The sequence below is a fragment of the Pogona vitticeps genome, chromosome 5, assembly GCF_051106095.1.
Source record: "Pogona vitticeps strain Pit_001003342236 chromosome 5, PviZW2.1, whole genome shotgun sequence".
NCBI lineage: Eukaryota > Metazoa > Chordata > Lepidosauria > Squamata > Agamidae > Pogona > Pogona vitticeps.
In genome coordinates, this window is record NC_135787.1 from 86,363,840 (window position 1) to 86,384,054 (window position 20,215).

General features: G+C 39.0%; 1 protein-coding gene across 9 annotated transcripts in view; it reads left to right on the plus strand.

Moving 5' to 3' along the window:
* Positions 1-20,215, plus strand: part of KCNIP4 (potassium voltage-gated channel interacting protein 4) — a 522,091-nt gene that overhangs the window by 243,469 nt on the left and 258,407 nt on the right. For 2 of the 9 annotated variants that reach the window (XM_078394058.1, XM_073001091.2), the window contains exon 1: positions 7-9,257. The exons of the other annotated variants lie outside the window; for them this stretch is intronic. The gene's annotated coding sequence lies outside the window, so the exon portion shown is untranslated. Of the gene's footprint in view, positions 1-6; positions 9,258-20,215 lie in introns of those variants that run through there. 9 annotated transcript variants of the gene reach the window in all.

A 20,215-nucleotide genomic window follows, 5' to 3' on the forward strand; every position in this document is an offset into this window, starting at 1 on the left:
TTTTTTTACCTCTTTATTTTAGTGGGGAATCTTGGGCAGTGTTATGAAGGGCACCTATCAATGAGACTTTTACATTGCTAGCAGAGTCATCCTCAGAGTAATGCATATATTGGGAGTGTTTTAGGACAAATGTTAACAACTTTAATTGATTCACACACACACACACACACACACCCTTATTGCTGCTGAATAATGACTGTCATTGAAATATTCTCAAGCACTTTCAAAAGAAGGGGGTGTGGTAGGAAGAAAACTTTAGCTAAGGATTCTGGTAATCATTTCCCCACTTTTCACAGAATTTATAGAGGGAAGTTAACTGTATGTCTGTTTTAAAATAATACCATACCAATTATATTACACTCTGATGTACCATACAATTGTATGAGTGTAAAGGCTGTGTGACTCTGTAGTCATAATTATTTTGCTGACAATATTCTTTACAGCAAACATTTAACTCTTTAAACTTTGGCTGAAAAAAGTTCCATTGATCTTTAGCTGTGGAAGAGTCTTGTTACTGCACATTTTAATTTGCAGGTGTTTGCTATTATTGCTGTGTTTGTTTCATCACCATCCCCCGGTTCATTTGTATTTTAGGACATATGACTGAAAAAGAATTAGCTGTGTAGATTTTTAGTTTTTATACAGACATCTGTTGTAATGGAAAGTAGTCAAAGAATCTTCTTCCCCCCTCTCCATTTTAAATCATAGCATTTACACATTTTGTTTAGCCCATACATTGACTATTTGCATGAGAGATATTATGGAATGATTGTTTTGTCTTTTTTTTATTGAAGCATCAGTCTTAAATGTTATGGCATGTGTAAAAAACATTCTGTAAATTGCCTTGTAGATAGAACTGTGCACATGACACCAAGACCTCACTCTGTGAGTAGATTAAGGTTTCAGAATCTATCTGGGAAAAACAAAATCAGCAAGATGTAAGTTTGCTGCTCTGGCAAGGCTTACATTAAACCTGTTTATATAACCCTTTAAAGAAGTGTAATCTTTTCTACAAGAGATTATACATGAGAGAAAGTTCACGGCATGCTGTGTTTTCCAGCACTGTGCTGTGCCTTTATGAAACCCACACATAAGCAGTATTAATCAACGGCAGCTTCAGAGATGATGGAGTTTTTCCCAATCGTGGTGTCCACTGCATTTCTGTAAAGAAGATTATTTGGGGAGGCTTATGTGTCCATTAGAAAGATGTATCCTATTTGATACAACTGAATGTTTACATTTGTAGAGATATTCCTAGCTCTTGCCTTCAATTCAGTGATACGATGAGCTATGGCAAACTTATTGATCACTTTCAGAAATGCAAGCTAGGTTTGTGATACAGAGTACACTTCCATTTGTTAATAATCAAGCACTCATATTAGGAGACGTGGATCTGCTTCTGTATTATTTCCTCATGTCTGAACAATTGAAGTATCCCCTTCCAGGATGTTTCTACAGTAAATTCTAAAAGTTGTAGTTATTTCTTAACAACAAACAACCTAAACAGCAGGCTGGGAAAGCATACTGATTTTGACTGAAAAAATCCTATATGATCTCCAAGAGTAGATCTCTGCTGTCTACTCTTGCTAGCCTTGTTTCTGGTCTTCCCGTGGATGTGTTTTGCCTCCCTCTCCTCCCCAGCACTCTTCTCTTTAAGATTTCCTGCTTTGGAAATCATGCTTTGCAAACATATTCCTAGAAATATTCAGGACTAAAAAGATTAAGCTGAAGGGTGGAAATGCTGGAATTTAATTTTTATGTTATATATATATATATATATAAAATTTTGTATTTAAAGATTACCACATTCTGTTACTAAAAAAAAAAAAAAATTGGAGTTGCCAGTTTTATTTGGATTTCCAAATGATTATTTCAGATTACATTACACCACTTTAAACTTAGTAAATGGAAAACTAATATAATGTTTATACTGGATAAGGTATGAGAAAATGATAAATAATCATATCTGTCTTTTGGTCTACTTATCCATACATCCATTTTATCTCCTTTGTTTTTGCATACCTTGTAAATTTTACTCTGAAAATACATATGTGTGATTTTTATTTGACATAAACGTGTTGTCAAATCAGTACCTCATGTACTGTCCATTTGTTGTCGTATATACTATTTGATCTAGAGTTCTATTGAATGACATGCAGTTCATCAGTAACTTGTTTCTTACTAAAACATGTTGGTACTGAAAAGTAGGATATGGCTATGGAAATGGTTTGAACTCTCACTGGTCAATTGTTGGCCTAGGTAGGCATTGTGTAGTGAGCTTCACAGACTGCAACAGAAATGGGAAACATGACTTTTCTAAAGTACTGCTCCCAGAATACTCCAGGTAGTATGTCCTCCAGCCATACTAGCTGGGGTATTCTGGGATATTCTGGGATAGATATTTCAATACTATACGTATATATAAATAATGATATTTTGCATCTTTACCTTAGGTATTGAAATCTTAGATTGTGTCATTTTGTAGCAAGGAATAAATAAACAAACAAAAGTCAAAGGTTTTTTTTTAACCTGCTGGAAGAGTTTATAAATGGGTTGTACATTATGTACAATTTGGGACTTGTTTACTGCAAAAAAACAACAACATTTGTGTAAGCACATGTACTTGTGTGCAAATAATTTTACTTTCTGAAAACTTATATTTTGTGCGAGGACCACAAGATCAAGAATTTGGGCACACATTTTTGCATGTAATAAAATGTATCTTTGCTTATGCTGGTGCTTTTCAGCTGTCCCTCCCAGGGCAGGGTTTTGATATTTACCAGGTACTGTAGCTCCTCAGAGCTAGAAGAAGGATGTTGAATCCAAAGGGAAGCATGGAGCAGACACTCACATGGTATCCTCATTTTGGCAGAGGTCACAAGTGCCCAGAAGAGATCCAAATGTACTCTAAATGGATCTCCTTGCATTACTCGTTACTTCTCAGTAGTCAGGTTGCTATTATCATTTTCACCATTCCATTTGCACAAGTAATTAATTGCACTGTACACTAGTAATGTGTTACATTTTCATTATCAACAAATCAGAAAAAAGCAATAATAAAGAAATACTATCCATTGATGGATTCTGATACTTCTCTTGGAAATATTTATGGAAGTTCAAAAGATGAAAGTAAATAGTAGTTCTTTTGCCACTTAGGATTAATAAAAACTTTTAAAAGAAATCCTTTAATGTCCTTTAAAGGTGACATTTGAAAATATCCGTTACCTGTTACAGCTAAGAAATTTAGGTGCTACTTGTTACACCTAAAGGTAACTTTGTATCAACTAGTTATATTACTTCTTGCTGAAAAGGAACTACTTACAGGTAAGGAGATCACTTGTAATTGGTTCCTTCCAATTTCTGCCCAGAAGTCAAGACCATCCCTGAGTCTGCTGTGCTGACTGTTGGGGGATGAGGCTGCTGTAAGAGAGCAAGACCGTGAAAGACAGTGTCCTCTGTTGTTTACAGTAAGCATAGTTCTTTCTTTTCCTTGTTGTTCATCTAAGGAATTGGCCAATGTTTGGCTGGTCTCTTTTTTAAATGAGTCAAATTACTTCTGTTAACGTTTTGTAATAACCTAACTAGGTTTGGCAGGAGATACTTTAGTGATTCTGGTAGCATTTTTGTACTGAAAAAAGAGCAGTAAAGCTTCACAGTTGTGTCATTCACAGCAGCAGTTCCAAACCACTAGACTTCACTGTCACACTGGTGCGTCAGAAGCCTAGCAAACAATCTTTGTGAAGAAAACATTTGGAAAATTTCTGCACTGAATTGGTCTATAATTGTTTCTTGAATAAAAGCAAAAATAAGTTGAAGATTTTGGGGGTTTTGGCAGTGTGCATTGTGTTCATTATAGACTGTATTGAACTTTTTAAAAGACCTTTAAGATAATTATATGATTAAATCAATTCAGTTGTGGGCAGTGGGTTCACCTTTGACAAAGAACTGCTTAATATCCTCTCGAGGAGATAAATTGGACTTGGGAGTTCCAGTCTAAAAACTTGCATTCTCAGTTAACAATAGTGATTGGAAAACTATGGTTGCCCTATCTGTGGTTGACTGAACTTCCCATTACTTTTAGTCATGCTGGTTTGCACTAATGGTAGTTCAAGTTCAACAATATCTGGAGGCCTACAATTTCTTCCTTCTGCTCGGTATTATTCTTCCTTCCCTCCACACTGTGGAACTCCTGTGACATGTGGGTGCTTTGGCCGAATATGTGGATTTCATAGACTTCTACAGTAGGAATGTGAAATATGTGGTCATCTATCCACATGCTGTTGCACTCTAACTGCCGTCTGCCCAGCCAGCATGGCCACTAGTGAGGGATGATGGGAGCTGTAGTGTAAAAAAATTAAGAAGCCACATATTTCCAGCCCCTGCTGCAAGAGTGTAGCCATCCATTTGAAAGTACAGGTGCTCATCATATCAGCCCGTATAGCTACCCACTCCCCCATTAAGAACAGCAAAAATACAGACAATTGGATTTGAGCAAATGAAGAGTAGCCATTTTGTAAAGTTAGTAGCTCCTAATTGTCTATTCAAGACCAAACCACTCAGAAATACTTTTTATTACTACAACAAAGGTAGATTGCAACAATATACAGTGGTGCCTCGCATAACGAGTGCACCGTTTAACGACAAATCCGCATAGCGATCTAATTTTTTTAATCGCTAATGCGATTGCATTGCGATGTTTTAATGGGTAAAACATCGCATTGCGATGATCGGTAAGCGTTTTGCTTACCGATCTTTGCATTGCGATGTTTTTTTAAACAGCTGATCGGCGGTTCCAAAATGGCTGCCGGGTGCCTAAAATGGCCACCACAAGTGTTTTCGCGCCCTGCCCTCGCTTACCGAGGGCGCAAAAATGGTGGTGCTATGGAGGAACTTTGCTCAATGGTGAGTTTGGGAGCCATAGGAACGCATAGGAACATTTAATGCGTTCCTATGTCTTTTTCCATTCCGTTTAGCGATGTTTCTGCATAGCGACGATTAATCCGGAACGGATTAACATCGCTATGTGGGGCACCACTGTATCAGTCTTAAGAATAATTCCCCCCCAGCTCCTAAAAGGATTGCAGCTAATTTCAGAGGTAACAAAGAGGAAGGAAGCAGTGGTGATATTGTAAGAGACTGTCATGAACCCATTCCCCGGTTTGTTTCTCCACACAACCCAGGTTCACTTTCAGGTGTGACATTTATTTTTCAACCCTTTCCGCTGCCACCAGAGGAGTCTCTCCTCGATACATCAAATATGATTCTTAAATCGGTGTTATTCAATCAAACAAAGTTTATTAAAGTGTTCATAAGTAAATCATATAAAGTAAATCATTGATGGTCTTATTTCATTTATTCAATCAACTGTGCTTTAGTAACATTTATATTTGCTTATTTATAATCATTTCAATCAAGATATTTATTTATTTCTTATCATGTTCGCTCTCTCTCTATTTTTCTTTAACACCAGGCTGGTCCTAACTGCCTAAATTGCTTCTCTCTAACTGACATCTCTAACACAGACTCTAACTACGAACTCTAACTGAAATCCTCTCTAACTCCAAACTCAGACTCTAACTGCTCTTTAACTGTCATCCATTCTCTTATATATCCCTCGTCCTGCCTTTTCTGTACAGCCATTGGCTCTTGAATCAGGGTTCCATTGTGATGGACAGGAGCAGTTCCTGACCTGTCTGTCACAGAGACTTTGCAGTTCAAAAGGTTCTAAAGTTTCAATATTGTGTGCCATGGCTCCACTATGGAATGTCCTACTGTACAATATAGCATGTCATAGAGAAAAGTCCAGCTTAGAAGTCTTTCTTCCTGGGCATGTTAGTTATGATGGAGCAAGGAAGTTTAATTTATTTTATTTTTTTGCTTTCTCCCCCCCCCCCCAAGAGGGGAAAAAAAGAATGCAGTGTTTCTGAAAATTATCAAGGGGAAACCAGTGTACTTTAGGGGCAAGACTTTCAGATGAGGATTCAGGAGCTTCAAATTCCCTCTTGGCCATGGGAACTCACAGCAAGATAGTAATGATAAATTACTCCTTGAACGTCTCACATACTAAGGTATGCTCACATTTTTGGTGGCTATAATATATCCAGCAGGTGCAACAGTAGCTGTCATCCCTGCTAGATTAACATCCTCTATTGCACACAAAAATCAGACTTTCTTCATTCAGAGATTTGTCTCCCTGAATGGAGACCTGGAGAAACAGAGCAATTCTTTGAGACTTCAACTGCTGCCCTGTGACCCGGCAGCCCCAACTTGCATCCATAGGTTTTATAAGTAGTCCAACAAGACAGCCAGACTGCAGCAACACAGAACAGAGAACTGCAGTTGCTCTCTGAGAAATATTATTGTTCTAAACAGTAAAACACTGATTTTTTTAAAAAAAAAACTGAAACCATCACTTCATCATGGAAATTTTTGTAAAATGAAGAATGGCATTAGGTCATTGAGGTGTGTTTGTTATGTGCTGTCAAGTCAGAACTGATGTATAATAACCCTAATTAGGCTTTTGAGGTAAAGATATTTAAGGACTGGTTTTGCCAGTTCCTCACACCTTAGTGAATTTCCATGGCTAAACAGGGATTTGAATCCAGGTCTCCTAAGTCATAGTCTGTCACTCTATCTACTAAATGATACTGGGTTATTGAGGTAGATAGTGCAGCCTTTTGACTTAATACACACTAAGGCTGCAAAACATGAAGAGGAAAACTGTAAACTGCACACTTCCTGATCCAGGGGTGGACAGCTTTGGGCCCGCTAGCTGTTGTTGTCATCGAAGCGACCAACATGAATTTGGCTCAGCTCCAGGAGGTAGTGGGAGACAGGAGGCCCTGGCGTGCTCTGGTCCATGGGGTCACGAATAGTCGGACACGACTAAACAACAGCTGTTCTTGAATTGCAGTTCTCAACAGCCCCACCCAGTACAGCCAGCTGAGAGATGACTGGAATCATAGCCCAACAACATCTGGGAGTCTGCATGTGTCTCACCTGTGCTCTAAACTGTAAAAAATTAAAGGCATTGCAAATCCACTTGGATTCAAATCCTACTTGGACTTCTAAGACCTCTAAGACCAGCATATGTTATTTTGCAGAAGTTTTTGTGGACTATAAACACATGTCGGCACTAAGTGGGCTGCAGTTCACAAAAGCATATGACAAAATAAAACTTTAAGTATTGCAAGATTTTTGGTTTTGTTCTTTAAAATACCTCAAATTTCTTTGCACTTTGAAATTGGGCAGAGATGATGAAAAAATATCAAAGAGTTTTGTACCACAGGTCTTTGTTGTTTTAAAATTCTGTAGTTCTAAACAGGAACAAATGTTTATAATAAAATGTATTATTGAGAAATAACAAAAATAAAAAATAATCTAAGTGGTAACTTTAAGTTTAACAGGATGGGATGAGCTTCTGTGGATGACAATCCATTATTTCAGATGCATGGAATATGGAATTTAGTTGACAGAACTACAAGCAAAGTAGTCATCAGTACTTACAAATTTATGACCAGAGAGAAACAGAATACAAAATAAATGGCAGGTGCATCATTAATACTGGTCTGAAATGTTCAAAGGGCTGATGACTAAAATGTCCTGATAATACAGTTAACTAATACAAAGTAAGCTAGACTGCTAAACTGACATTGTCTTCAGAGATGTTGAGGCAGAAATAGGCAATGTGGGGCGCTGAGGATTCATCCCTCCCCCACCTCCTAGGCTGTTTATGGGGTGTCCAGGCCTCCCTCAACTTCTTTTTATTTTTGTTTGTTTCTATAAAAAGTGATTTGTAGCTTCTGCAATCCTCCCCAAGTTGTGATTCACCCTTTAAATGGATAAGAGGGTACCTGGACAAAAATGGCAATTTTTCAAAATTGGAAGTGGACTTTAATCATTTCTAGTTTGTCCATTCATCCATTAATTCATTCCTTTCTTTCTTTCTTTTTTTCATTTTTATCATCTGTGTGGACCCTGGAAATATCCAGGAGCAGATGATTGGCCTTGGACCTGCAGAAGTTGTCAGCCGTATTAAAGCAATGAGTTCTGTGTTCAAGAAAAACCAGAATGATCTGCTGTGTCTTTTAACTCTTTTTTTTTCCCCGTCGGGAGGAGGATTGCTAGTACCCACCTATTTATGTATGTAGTGCATTAGGAAACCATTGTCCCATGTCAGGGACACCCTAATAGGTGGAAAGATAGATTTGTGAATGTGTTCCAGCTCAACTGTCTCAGGCCTTGGTCACACTTGTGAAATGTTTCCCAGTTATTTCTCATGGATTTGGGGTTTGTTTTTTGTGTTCAGATGACAGATGGCCATTACCAATTCTTTTGCTCTACCTCCGTGCTACCTCCACATTAAATCTCGCCTGCTGGGAGGCTACAACTTTATTTGTTTTGGGTTTTATCACAGAACATTTTTTACTATGTTGACTTGTGAACGACTATCCCAATACATTTCTGACCAAGCTGCTGTGTTGTCCCCACCACTGATATCATTCAGCTGCATATCATTTATTTTATTTTATTTTATTTTATTTTATTTTATTGATTTTCCAGGGTTTGCAGTATCGATGCGTTGGTAAACTGATCTCCTTGTACACCGTGCTTCAACACATGCATGTAAATGCATTTTTAAGGGTGAAAATTCCTGTAAATAAAACAGGAAGGGATATGTTCTGCTATGGAGCTGTAGCCACATCTTTGTTTAAAAAATGTTGTGGCACTTTTTAAAAAAGTGAGGACACACATGGTGGAATATATGTCATGTAACTGCAACATGCTACTGCTAAGCAAGTAAAAGGTGTGAGAAACCAAGGAAACATTTTGCTGGTGCAAACATGGCCTCACTCTCCAGTTGTGCCTTGAAATTATTTTCTTCTACAACAGCAGCTCTGAGGTCAGTGATAAAGGTTGTGGCTGCATTGGAAATAAGAATCTGAATGGTTAATCTTTGCTGGAATTTGATTCACAGTTTATATTTCGTCTGAAATCACAAACAGTGCCCATACAGGGGCTGCAGAGTGATCTGCACCATTCATGCTGGTTGCAATGCAAGTCACATCTCAGCCTACAGACCTCTCTCTCCCCCTGCCTGGTTCCTTCTTTCTTTCCTGATCCTGCCTTTGCTGATTCTTTAATGGTTTGCAGCTGAGAGGAGTCCCATATCCCAAAGCAAGAGTGAAAGGAGAGGAGGAGGTATAGGAGAATCCACAGCACAGTGAGACTGCCAAAGGATTGGGGTGAAGCATGGGGTAGGATTCTTTTTTTTCTTTTTAAAATTTATTTTTATAACACAAATTTGTCATGTTCACTGGATATACGTAGAATTGTCCATATCATATCATGTCTCATTTGTCTCTATACCTTATTTCTTTGCTCTAGCCATTCATACATTTTATTCCAGTTTTGATAATATTCCAAATCCTCTTTCCCTTTAATTGTCATTGCCAATCTATCCATCTCTGCACAATCTAAGATTTTTTGTACAATTATTTCTTCTAACAGAGATTTTTTGTTTTTCCAGTATGGAGCCCATACTATTCTAGCCACTGTCAATATATGTAATATAATATAGCTATCTTGTTTGTTAATATTCTCTGGCATAATACCCAATAAAGATAACTCTGCTTTGAGTTCTATATTCATTTTTATTATTATTTTTAATCCAAGAGTGTATTTTAACTCAATTTTTTTTTTGCTTTTTCACAAGTCTACCATACATGATAATATGTTCCCTCATGTTTTTTACATTTCCAACATCTATCAGAAACATTTTTGCTATTCTAGTTGGTGGTAAATGCCATCTGTAAAACATTTTGTATAAATTTTCTTTATATGCAGTTGATAAGGTTGATTTACAATTATCACTCCATAACTTTTGCCACTTTTCTAGCTGAATTGTGTGACCAAAGTTTTTAGCCCAATGTATCATTGTTTTTTTCACTTGTTCATCTTTGATTTTCACTTCTAAGAGGAATTTATAGATATTCTTAATTAGCTTATCTGCTGTTTAGAGTATTATTTTATCAAATTATGGCTGTTCCCTGTAGAAACCTTTTGTTCTAGAGTCCTTTTTATACATTGATTGAATTTGCAATAAAGGTAACCATGATAGTATCAGTCCTTGGCCTGCTAGTTCTTCCTTGGTTTAGAGATTTCCTTCTGGATTTAATATTTCATTATATGTCATTATTTTCTCAAAGTTGATAGGATTTGGATAAGTAAATGCTTCTATCGGAGACACCCATCTTGGTATTTTCCTATTGATTCTGGTTTTTCTTTTTCCCATAGAGTTAGGAAAGCGTCTCTTATCGAGTTATTTTGAAAGTCTTTGTGTGCTTTAGTTTTGCCATACCATAACAAGGCATGCCATCCCATCTGCAAGTCATGTCCTTCTAGATATAAAAGCCTTTTATTCCTCAGACATATCCATTCTCTCAGCCATACCAGAACTGAAGCTTAGTAGTGCAGTGTCCAATCTGGTAGACCAAAGCCTCCTCTTTCTTTCACCCCCTGCAGTAATTTGGTTTTTATCCTTGCTAATTTTTTTTGACCAAACAAATCTTAGGGTTAATTTATTCAATTCCTCAAAGAATGTCCAGTTGAGCTTTATTGGAATTGTTTGAAAGAGGAAGAGTACTTTTGGTAGTATGTTCATTTTTATAGTTGTAATCCTTCCTAAAAATGAAAGTCGTCTCTTCTCCCATCTTTCCAGATCTTGCTTTATTTCATTCAATAGCTTCCCATAATTCTCTTCTTTTATTGTTGAGCATCTGGCCGTCAGGCAAATTCCCAAGTATTTAACTCTCTTGACTATTTGAAGCTTGGTCTTCTCTGTTAGGAGATTTTTCTGTTTATCCATCAAGTTTTTTACAATTAGTTTAGTTTTCCCTCTATTTATCTTCAATCCCGCTACTTCTCCAAATTTTTCAATCTGTTCCAATAATTTCGGAGTTGACTCTAATGGTTTTTTTAATTTATTTATTTATTTATTTATTTATTTATTTATGTATTTATGTATTTATTTATTTATTCATTCATTCATTCATTCATTCATTCATTCATTCATTCATTCATTCATTCATTCATTCCATTTATACCCCGCCTATCTGGGCTATCAGTCCACTCTAGGTGGCTTCCATACAAAAACAGACAATAAAACACAGAAAAATACACGCTGATTCAGTAACAGCTACAATAAAATAAAATAAAAAATAGGAAAGTAAGAGAAAGAAAAGAAAAAAATTAAGATTTGGCTGGAGGGAAGGCCTGAATGAACAACCATGTTTTAAATTAGGTTTTAAAGATGGCCAGCATAGAGGTTGCGTGAATCTCTGGAGGGAGACTGTTCCAGAGGCAAGGAGCCACCGCCGAGAAAGCCCGGTTTCGTGTCTTCTCCTTCCGGGCCTCTCTCGGCATCAGGCTCCCCTGCCTCACCTCCTGACTCACGCGGGTGATCCGGGTAGACCTTTTCACATGCTGCCACCAGTTGATCACGAAATCAACGCACTTTACTTAGGAAAGATGAAGGTCCATTCAGTTTTCACTTTTTCTTAAAACAGGTTTATTAATTACAGATGTTTCTTTAATAATTCATAAGTATTTACTTAATCAATCATCAATCTTCTATTTTAATCTTACAGGTTATTATTCATTCCTCAGACTAATCACACCTCAGATCTTCCAACTATCTCTCTTTCTCTCCCTCCCTAACTCTGACTGAACTCTACTCCCACACTTCTCTCAGGCTCCGCCTTTTTAACATCTCTGGTGGCCCCACCTCTCAACCACATCAGCATAGAACATGAATAATGCATAACCTATTCAGCATAACAAGAGTGAATGCCACATCCTGGGTTATCTCTTCTCTTTCATGAGTGCATCTCATTCTTGTTCTGTCTCTTCCAGTTCTTTATTTTTATCCCTTTGTTCTTGTTCTTCTCTTTCATTACTCTTTGGTCTCAAAGAGTATTCATCTTCTTCTCTCCCTTTGGGGGTGTCAAGATCCAAAATTCAATATTAAAAAAACAAACACCAATATTTAGCAAATCTTAAACTTATTATATTAAACTAATATTATTTCTCTTATTTCAGTTTTAGTTCAGATAAATCAATTTTAAATAGCAATATGTGCACACACACCAGAGCTGATCCTTCTGATACAATCCTTATTTTATTTCAAAACCTTTAATACTCCAAATATAGGAAAGAGTGAGATAAGCCCTCCTGGTAGCCCCAGTTACTTATAATCCATTCCTTTGAGATAGTCACTGTCCAAATGTCGTCTTAGTGTCTTCTAAAATCCAAGTCATATCAAAAGGAAGTATCCCTTTTAAACTATAAACTCCAGAACTATTTGTAGCTCCAAATAGCACAGCTCATTTATCTCCCAAAAATGATGAAGGCCAAAGAGAGGGCCAAAGAAGGTCCAATATGAAGGCTCCAAGAGTTGTAATCCAAAAGTTATAACCCAAAATTGTAAAGTGTTTTAGATTTTGTGAAGTTCAATACTTACTTATAATTCCAAGTTAAGGGGTTATTTATAGCCCAGATATAGGAGGGTAAGGTAAAGGTTCCCCTTGACATTTAAACCAGTCGTGTCTGACTCTAGGGCACGGTGCTTATCCCCGTCTCCAAGCCGTAGAGCCAGCATTTGTCCATAGACAGTTTCCATGGTCACGTGACCAGTGTGACTAGACATGGAATGTCATTACCTTCCCACCGTGGTGGTACCTATTTATCTACTCACATTTACATGCTTTTGAACTGCTAGGCTGGCAGGAGCTGGGACAAGCAAGAGGAGCTCACTCTGCCACGTGGATTCAATCTTATGACTGCTGGTCTTCTGAACGTTACCTTCCCACCTCGGTGGTACCTATTTATCTACTCGCATTTACATGTTTCCAAACTTATAGGTTAGCAGGAATATAGGAGGGTATTCAGATGCAAAAAAAGCCAAAAAAATCTACCAATCGCCTATAATTAAGGATCCAGATAGTTTCTTGATGTCCTCTAACTCTTCTAAGATCAGGAACCAACTAGAAACTTCAAAGTTCAATCTTCCATTGTCTACATGGGCAACTTTATTTGTAATCCACTATGTATATTCCCAAATGGACAAAAGAACAAGAAAATGGAAATTTCAACGTCCTTTAAAAATTAGAGAGTTTCCTTCATAACTCCTCTGCTCAAGCTATTCCAAGCCAAATAGTTTGAAAACTGGGAAGACTGCCAATTTAGCAAAAGCAGTCAAAACAGTCCTCCCCTCCAACAAAAACTAGAAAGACTAATGCACAAAACAGCCAAAAATGAAACTAGTCTCAGTTCAGTTCATTTTATAATCTCAATTTCGTGGCATGGGGATTACGACTCCACATTTGTCATATTTCTCAGTAAAAAAAGAGAAAAAGGAAAAGTTTTCCACAAACTCTCCCTCCATATTCTTCAAGCGCTCAGTTGAATATTGTAAATGTCTTCAAATGACATTCAGGCTATTAACAAAGCAATCAGTTCTTCACTAGCTTCCCTCCTCCCTGCTGAAGGTTGCCATTTCAGGTCTGTGAGGGAAGAAGTAGCTCAAATGAAAGTTTCAGGTCCCTCTCTCACTATTTATCCAAGCCTGATAAAATAAAGCTTAAGAACTAAACTATTTAAGTCTCACCCAAAGTAAACACGACAATATCCTCTTTTTATGTCCAATCTCCTGAATTAGTCCAGTGTCGAAATCTTCAGGGGAATGCATAATGGCGCGTCCCCTTCTTTCCTCCTGGGGAAAGGCAAACCTCTGAATCAAGCCAGGACAAGTTGCCAGTTTGCCCCATGTCTCAAAGGTAAATACCTCTCTTCAAACAGCCCAACAGGCTGTCTTCGGCCTCCTCTGAAACCCTCCTGTCTGGAGAAAAATCCTACCCCTGAGCAAGTAGCTCAAGAGAGAGCAGCTGCTTTCCACATCTACTGGAAGTCCACCTCCAGGGGTAGAATTCTTATACAGTGGGGTCTTGACTTACGGACTTAATCCGTATTGGAAGGCAGTTCTCAGGTCGAAAAGTTCTTAAGTCGAATCTGCATTTGCCATAGGAATGCATTGAAAACCATTTAATCCGTATCTGCTCTTTTCGTCCATAGAAACTAATGGGAAGCTGCTATTCCGCCTTCTGCCACTAGAGGGGGATTTTTTTCTTTTTTTCTTTTAACCTAAGATGACTTAGCTTTCAAAAAAGGGGGGGGAAGAGTTCGTAACTCGAATCTAAGTTCGTAAGTCGAGTCCATATATTCCTATGAGAGCGGTTCGTAAGTCGAAACGTTCATATGTAGAGCCGTTCGTAAGTCGAGACCCCACTGTATGTGCAGCCAGGAAAGAGATACAAGATGGGTTGGTGGATGTGCTGGTGGATGTGCTGGTGGGATGCCACAATGCGGGAAGCAGAGAGAGAAAAGTTGCAAGTATCTCCTGATTTGGTTCAGGAGGTGCCAGGGCAAATGTATAATTTTAATTTAAAATGAGGTGAAACTAGTTTATGTCACCAAAGATCAGTAATTACCTCCAAATAACCGTGAAAAGGCTGCAGCCTTATTTTTCTGTTTTCAATCTGTCTCTGCACTAAATAGCCAGTAGTCACCAGGTTTTCATCTGGCCTCACTAACTATACTTCTAAGAGCTTAGGCATTTTGGTCATCTCTTATATATTGGGCACTTCGTAGCCCTAATAATGGGTTATATTACCAAGTACATATGTTTATGCTTGGCCTATGTGTGAACAATTTATTAGTAGGATGGTTATAGGGATTTTAAAATATGTCTTGTTTTTGCTGCATTTATCTGAATTCCAACAACATTCTCACCAAGCTGCAGCATCTTATAAGGGTTTGAGACTCCTGTATGAAAAAATCATATGATTTTCATGAGTGTTTTTCAAAGTTTACACGTCTCTATAGGCATTTTATGCAGATTCCCCATTGAGTAATGATTTCTGTATGTGTTTTTTTTTCCAAATATACCACTTTTAGTTGTGCATATGATTACAATGTATGCATGGTTTTCATTTGCCAAAACGCATTAGAAGTCTCGGAAATGTACAATTTCTGAGGCAAAACACTCTTCATCCTGCTGTCAGTCTGAGGAGATGCAAAATGGATAAAACTGCAAAAAATGTGGACCTCTCAAACTTTTCTTTTCCACCACTAGTTAAGTTTAGATAATTAAACAATTCTTTGATAGTGTTTAGTGATTAAGTTTAGAGCCACTTTCTTAATGGATCACTTTTTTATCTCCTCTTTGTAGCAGATACTGAACATAAGTGAGACAATAGACTTTGGCAACATGTGGTTGACACTGATTACAAGGCTATGAAATCCACAGTCAGTAAACTGCAGCATATGGTCCAAACAGCAATCCACTAGGAACTACAGAGTACCCTTTTCATACTGTGATCTCCCTGGATCAGCCATGGTTTGTAATACGTATGAAGAGCTTGTCTGTCATTCTGCTTTTCTAAGGAGTATAATTTTGCACTCTTTTTAATGCCCACTGGAGGGATAGGCAGGTTCATCTAGGATTTAAATCTGACATAGTCAGGAGGGCTTTCGTTTAATTATTTCTTTGTTTTTAATCATGGTGTTCTGTGCAGATCTCTCTTACACATGCCCAAAATTTAAGTTTTATGTTGTCCTTGGAGAGTGTTTGGATGATAACGTCCCCTTCACCATGTATACCATATTCTAAAAAATGGGAAAGCAACAATCAGCTTACTACATCTGTGTAACTGATATTCTCCTTGGATAGTTAAAAAAAAAATTAAGAAAAAAGTGCTCTTTGCACCATTCAGGTGAAGGATATATTTCCTAAATGATTAAAATGTATCAAGGTTACTATTCCTCTTGCTTCATTGAAGCCTGAAACCTAATTTATCTCTGACACATATTGGGTCTTTTGGCATCTGCACTGCACATGGTTTGTTGCCGCAGGTTCCCCAAAAGACCTTGGCAAGAAACAGATACCAGGGAACAGAGAAGCCTGCGTTAATTCCACTGTGTGATTTGTGGGTATTGCACAGGAGCATTTCCATTGCTCCGTTCGATGAATTCCAGGACATAATGTGTTTTAGTTTGCTGCACAAGCAATACGGAAGAGTCCTGTGGCATCTTAAAGACTAGCAAAAGTATTGTGGCATGCTTTTGAATAGGCTACCCTAGGGGTGAGATGATAGACTATAGTACAGGAGTGGGAAATCTTTGGCACTTCAAGCTTTTAGAATATGGCTCGTATAATCATTTGTCATGCATCATGCTGACTAAGACTTCTGGGAGGTGACGTCCAAAACATCTGGAAGGTATAAACTTCAACAACCCATGGACTACATCAGGTGTATGAAATGGTTTAGCAACATGCTAAGTGGAAACATAAATTCTTACACTTCACCACATCCTGAACTGGGATATTTGTATCTATTGTATACAGATATATGGATTTATATATTTAAATCAATTTTCCCCTCCTGGAGCACATCTTTCTTGCCTATCTCCACACCCTAACTGTCATTATAAGAAAAGCCAAATTCAGCCAACTACTGTCATCTGTCACTGAAGGCTATGCTGGCTGCAAGTGATGGGGATGGCAGATTAACAACATCAGGACATCTCTGAACTAGGTATGTTCCATCCAAGTTCCCTCTGAGCCAAGATACTCAAGGTGACTCTTTTCCATCCAAGTTCCCTCTGAGCCAAGATACTCAAGGTGACTCTTTTCCTCTTTCTCTCAGCCTTGCCTACTTAGCAGGTTTGTTGGGAGGAAAACAGTGAGGAGGAGGGGAGTGACATATGCTACCTTGAACTTATTGCAGGGAAGACAGGATGTAAATGAAACAAACAAATGAATGTGCAAATATGCTACTCATCTGTTACAAGAATATGGTGGAGACACATACTGCTCTAAATTCTGAAGGTCATATTCTGGACCTAGTTGTTTTTGACTGGTTGAGGTAATCTAGATGTGAACAAATTTATTAAGGACATGCTGTCAAGTTGATTGTGTGATGTATGATAACTATTGCTATGCTTTTGTAGGTACAGAGTTCTCAGAAGTGGTTTACCATTCCCATTGGGTTATTTCATATTCAAATACAAACTGTAATGCCCAAGCCTCCCTGAGGACGTTATGGGGTCTGGACAGGGAGTCACTTTGGCCACAAATCTACCACTTTTCACTGAGGTAAGCCCTTAAGCCTCAGCAGTACATAGCATCTGTGCCATGGACAAGCCTAACCATTAAAGAACACTTTATTCTGTACTTAAGCATAAGCTTTGTGATTCCCCAGAACGCACAACAGCTCAGCTAGGTAGGACTTCTTAATGGTAACAAATTAGTAATGTTTTCTAATCCTCTGAACTTATAACCCTGCTGTTCCAAGAGACTAGTCCTCAGTGATATTTTATAATTATTTTTATTAAGAAAATAAAGAATCATAGAAACAGTTTGTTTCCCAAAGTACAGTGGTGCCCCGCATAGCGACGTTAATCCGTTCCAGGATTAACGTCGCTATCCAGAAGCATCACTATGTGGGGGGGGGGAACCCATAGGAACGCATTAAACTCCGTTTGGGGAAAAACTCACCGCTATGCGGGGAATCCTCCATCCGCCCGCCATTTTCGCTGCCCAGTAAGCGAGGAATCCGGGCCAAAACACAGCGGACGGCCGTTTTGCCAGCTTCCCTGCATTACAGTTTGTATTTGAAAGTGGCGCTTTGCCGGGGTGGGGGTGGGTGGGGGTGTGGTAGAGGCAGGCCCTCCACCCCCCACCACCCTGCCACCCCTCCCGTCACTTTTGGAAGCCTCCTGGGGCTTTTTTCAGCAGTGAAAATGCACCTCTGAAAGCCCCGCTTTGCCGTGGGGGGCGCGGGGGGCACAGGGAGGTGGCAGGCCTGTGTGTTTGGGAGCAGTCAGCCTATCCTTTTATGCCAGTTTTATCTGTGCTAAGTTTTGCAAAGAGAAAAATAGCTAGAGTTACTCCTGCACAATTTCATGAAGCCACTGCTACAACAAGTGATTTGGATATTCCTCACTAAACTTTCTCACCATAGATGAATATCCTTTATATCTAGCATGTGTGCATATGTTGAAAGAGAAAATGAAAGAGAGAAAATGAAATATGTTGGAAAGAGGGTTCATGTCTTCTTGCCTTTTGCAGGCATATATAGCTTTGCCTTTGAGAACTTTTGCCCAGCTGTGCTTAGAAAGGATGTTGTTGCATACCAGAAATACTTGCAACCCTTGTTGTACCAAGCAAATTGTTGCATATCGACCAAATCTGCCTGCCATTGAGCATCTACTTTGGAGACAATGGTCTTATTTCTTTTTAAATGAACTCTAGCAGGTCTATGCAATGTATATCATCCTGATCAGAAAGCATTGAGAAACATCCCCTACCTTCAATGTTTTGACCTGCTTTTTGGCTTCCCTAAATAGAGGCTTCAGACAACCAAAACTCCCCATTGCTGAGGGTGTATAATAGATATTGTGTAGTATTTTCCCCTGTGCAGCCATCTCAGCCATTAGCACAAATATGAACAAGGTATGGTACAATAAAGGCTCTTTATTAAAAGACAGTATATTACAAGGGTATTGTAAAGCAAACATCTAAGCCTCAGGGATAGCAGAAGCACATGACATACAGTTTAGCTTTACAAGGTGTATATGTAGAAACACATGCAACACAGGCTAGATTTACAGGCTGTATATTCATGCAGGGCAGTTTCTCGTCCTCAGCAGCCCAAGCCTTCTCTGGTGGGTGAGATTGAAACCACATTGTCTGCTGATTTCAGTTCAGTACCGTTCGGCCCATGTCCACAATTGCACTCAATCCCATCATCCTCATCATTCCAAGCCTTCCGTGAGTGAGAATGAAACAAACCTTTAGTAAGGTTTTTAAAAGACCTTAAAACCCCTAACATACCCTATAGCTATAGCTTTTAGAAAATGCTCTTACCTGGATGACTCTGCATCAGTCTCAAAGCCTTCATCTGAACGTCTTCCACATCTGATCCTCAGGGCTGTCGGCATCAGCCACAAAGCCCTATTTCGCCAGCACACAGCCATCCACATCCTCTGCTGATTTCAGGACATCACCAGTTGGCTTCTGTAAATCTCTTTTTGACAATTGCCCACAATCTCATTTAAGCCCATCATCCTTCTCATCACCCCACATCAAGGTGTAGGCTGGTTTCTTGTGCTTTTCAGCTTCTGCTTTGGCTTTGTGGTAAATACGAATATGTCTTCTGCAGATATTTGTATTTGTCTGCAGAAGAAATCTAAGAAGATTTTCTTCTTAGATCTTCTGGGCCTTCAGGCAGTATTCCCCTGAGACTTGCAGGGGGCCTTAAGGGGCACAGGGGCTTGGAAAAAACTACAGGCCCATAGTAGTAACCTTGGGGGCGCAAGCACCTTTTTGCTTTCACCAGAGCCTTTTGGCTTGTCCCAGAGAACAGGTTTTCCTTGTCCTCCATCTTCTGCCCTACGGCCACCCCTTTTCTAGCCAAACCCCTCCAACCTCTCCCCATTGACCTACAGGGCTGCGGGGGTGACATGCCACTTCGGGGGCCAATCCTGAGGCCATGCTCTGGTCATGGGGAACCCTGACATCTATGAACCCCTCCTATAGGTCCATGGTGACCTCAACAACCCCCCACATTACCTTAAAGCCCCAACCACCCAGGAGGAGGGCCTTGGGTCAATTCTTGACCCTCTGTCCCACCTCGTAGGGGCGGCACACCTGTCAAAAGTGGATTTGATGAATGCTAGGTAGTATTACTACTTTCCACTACGACTGCAGAGATGTATTCAGGAGAACAAGCTGTCCCAGACCTTGAGCGTAAACCTTGCATAAACCAGCACTGACTTCTATTGTTCATATAATTTGTTCTCCTATAGCTTGATTTGAGTATTCAGCTAGTTAGCTTCCATTTATAAATGTGGACATCAAGAGGCAACATGAAAGCAGCAGACTAAAACCAATTTAAACCTCAAATCCCTGGGTAAAAGCAGACAGTGAAGAGGCTAAACTAACCTCCTTAAAAGGCTATTCCATACTTTGTGCATCACAGCCAGAAAGGCCCTTTTTCTTGTCCTAGCACAGGGGTCAGGGAACTTTTTTACTTTTTACCCCCTAAAAAATTTATATTCGCCGACATTACCCCCTTGATTTGAAAGGAAGAATCTT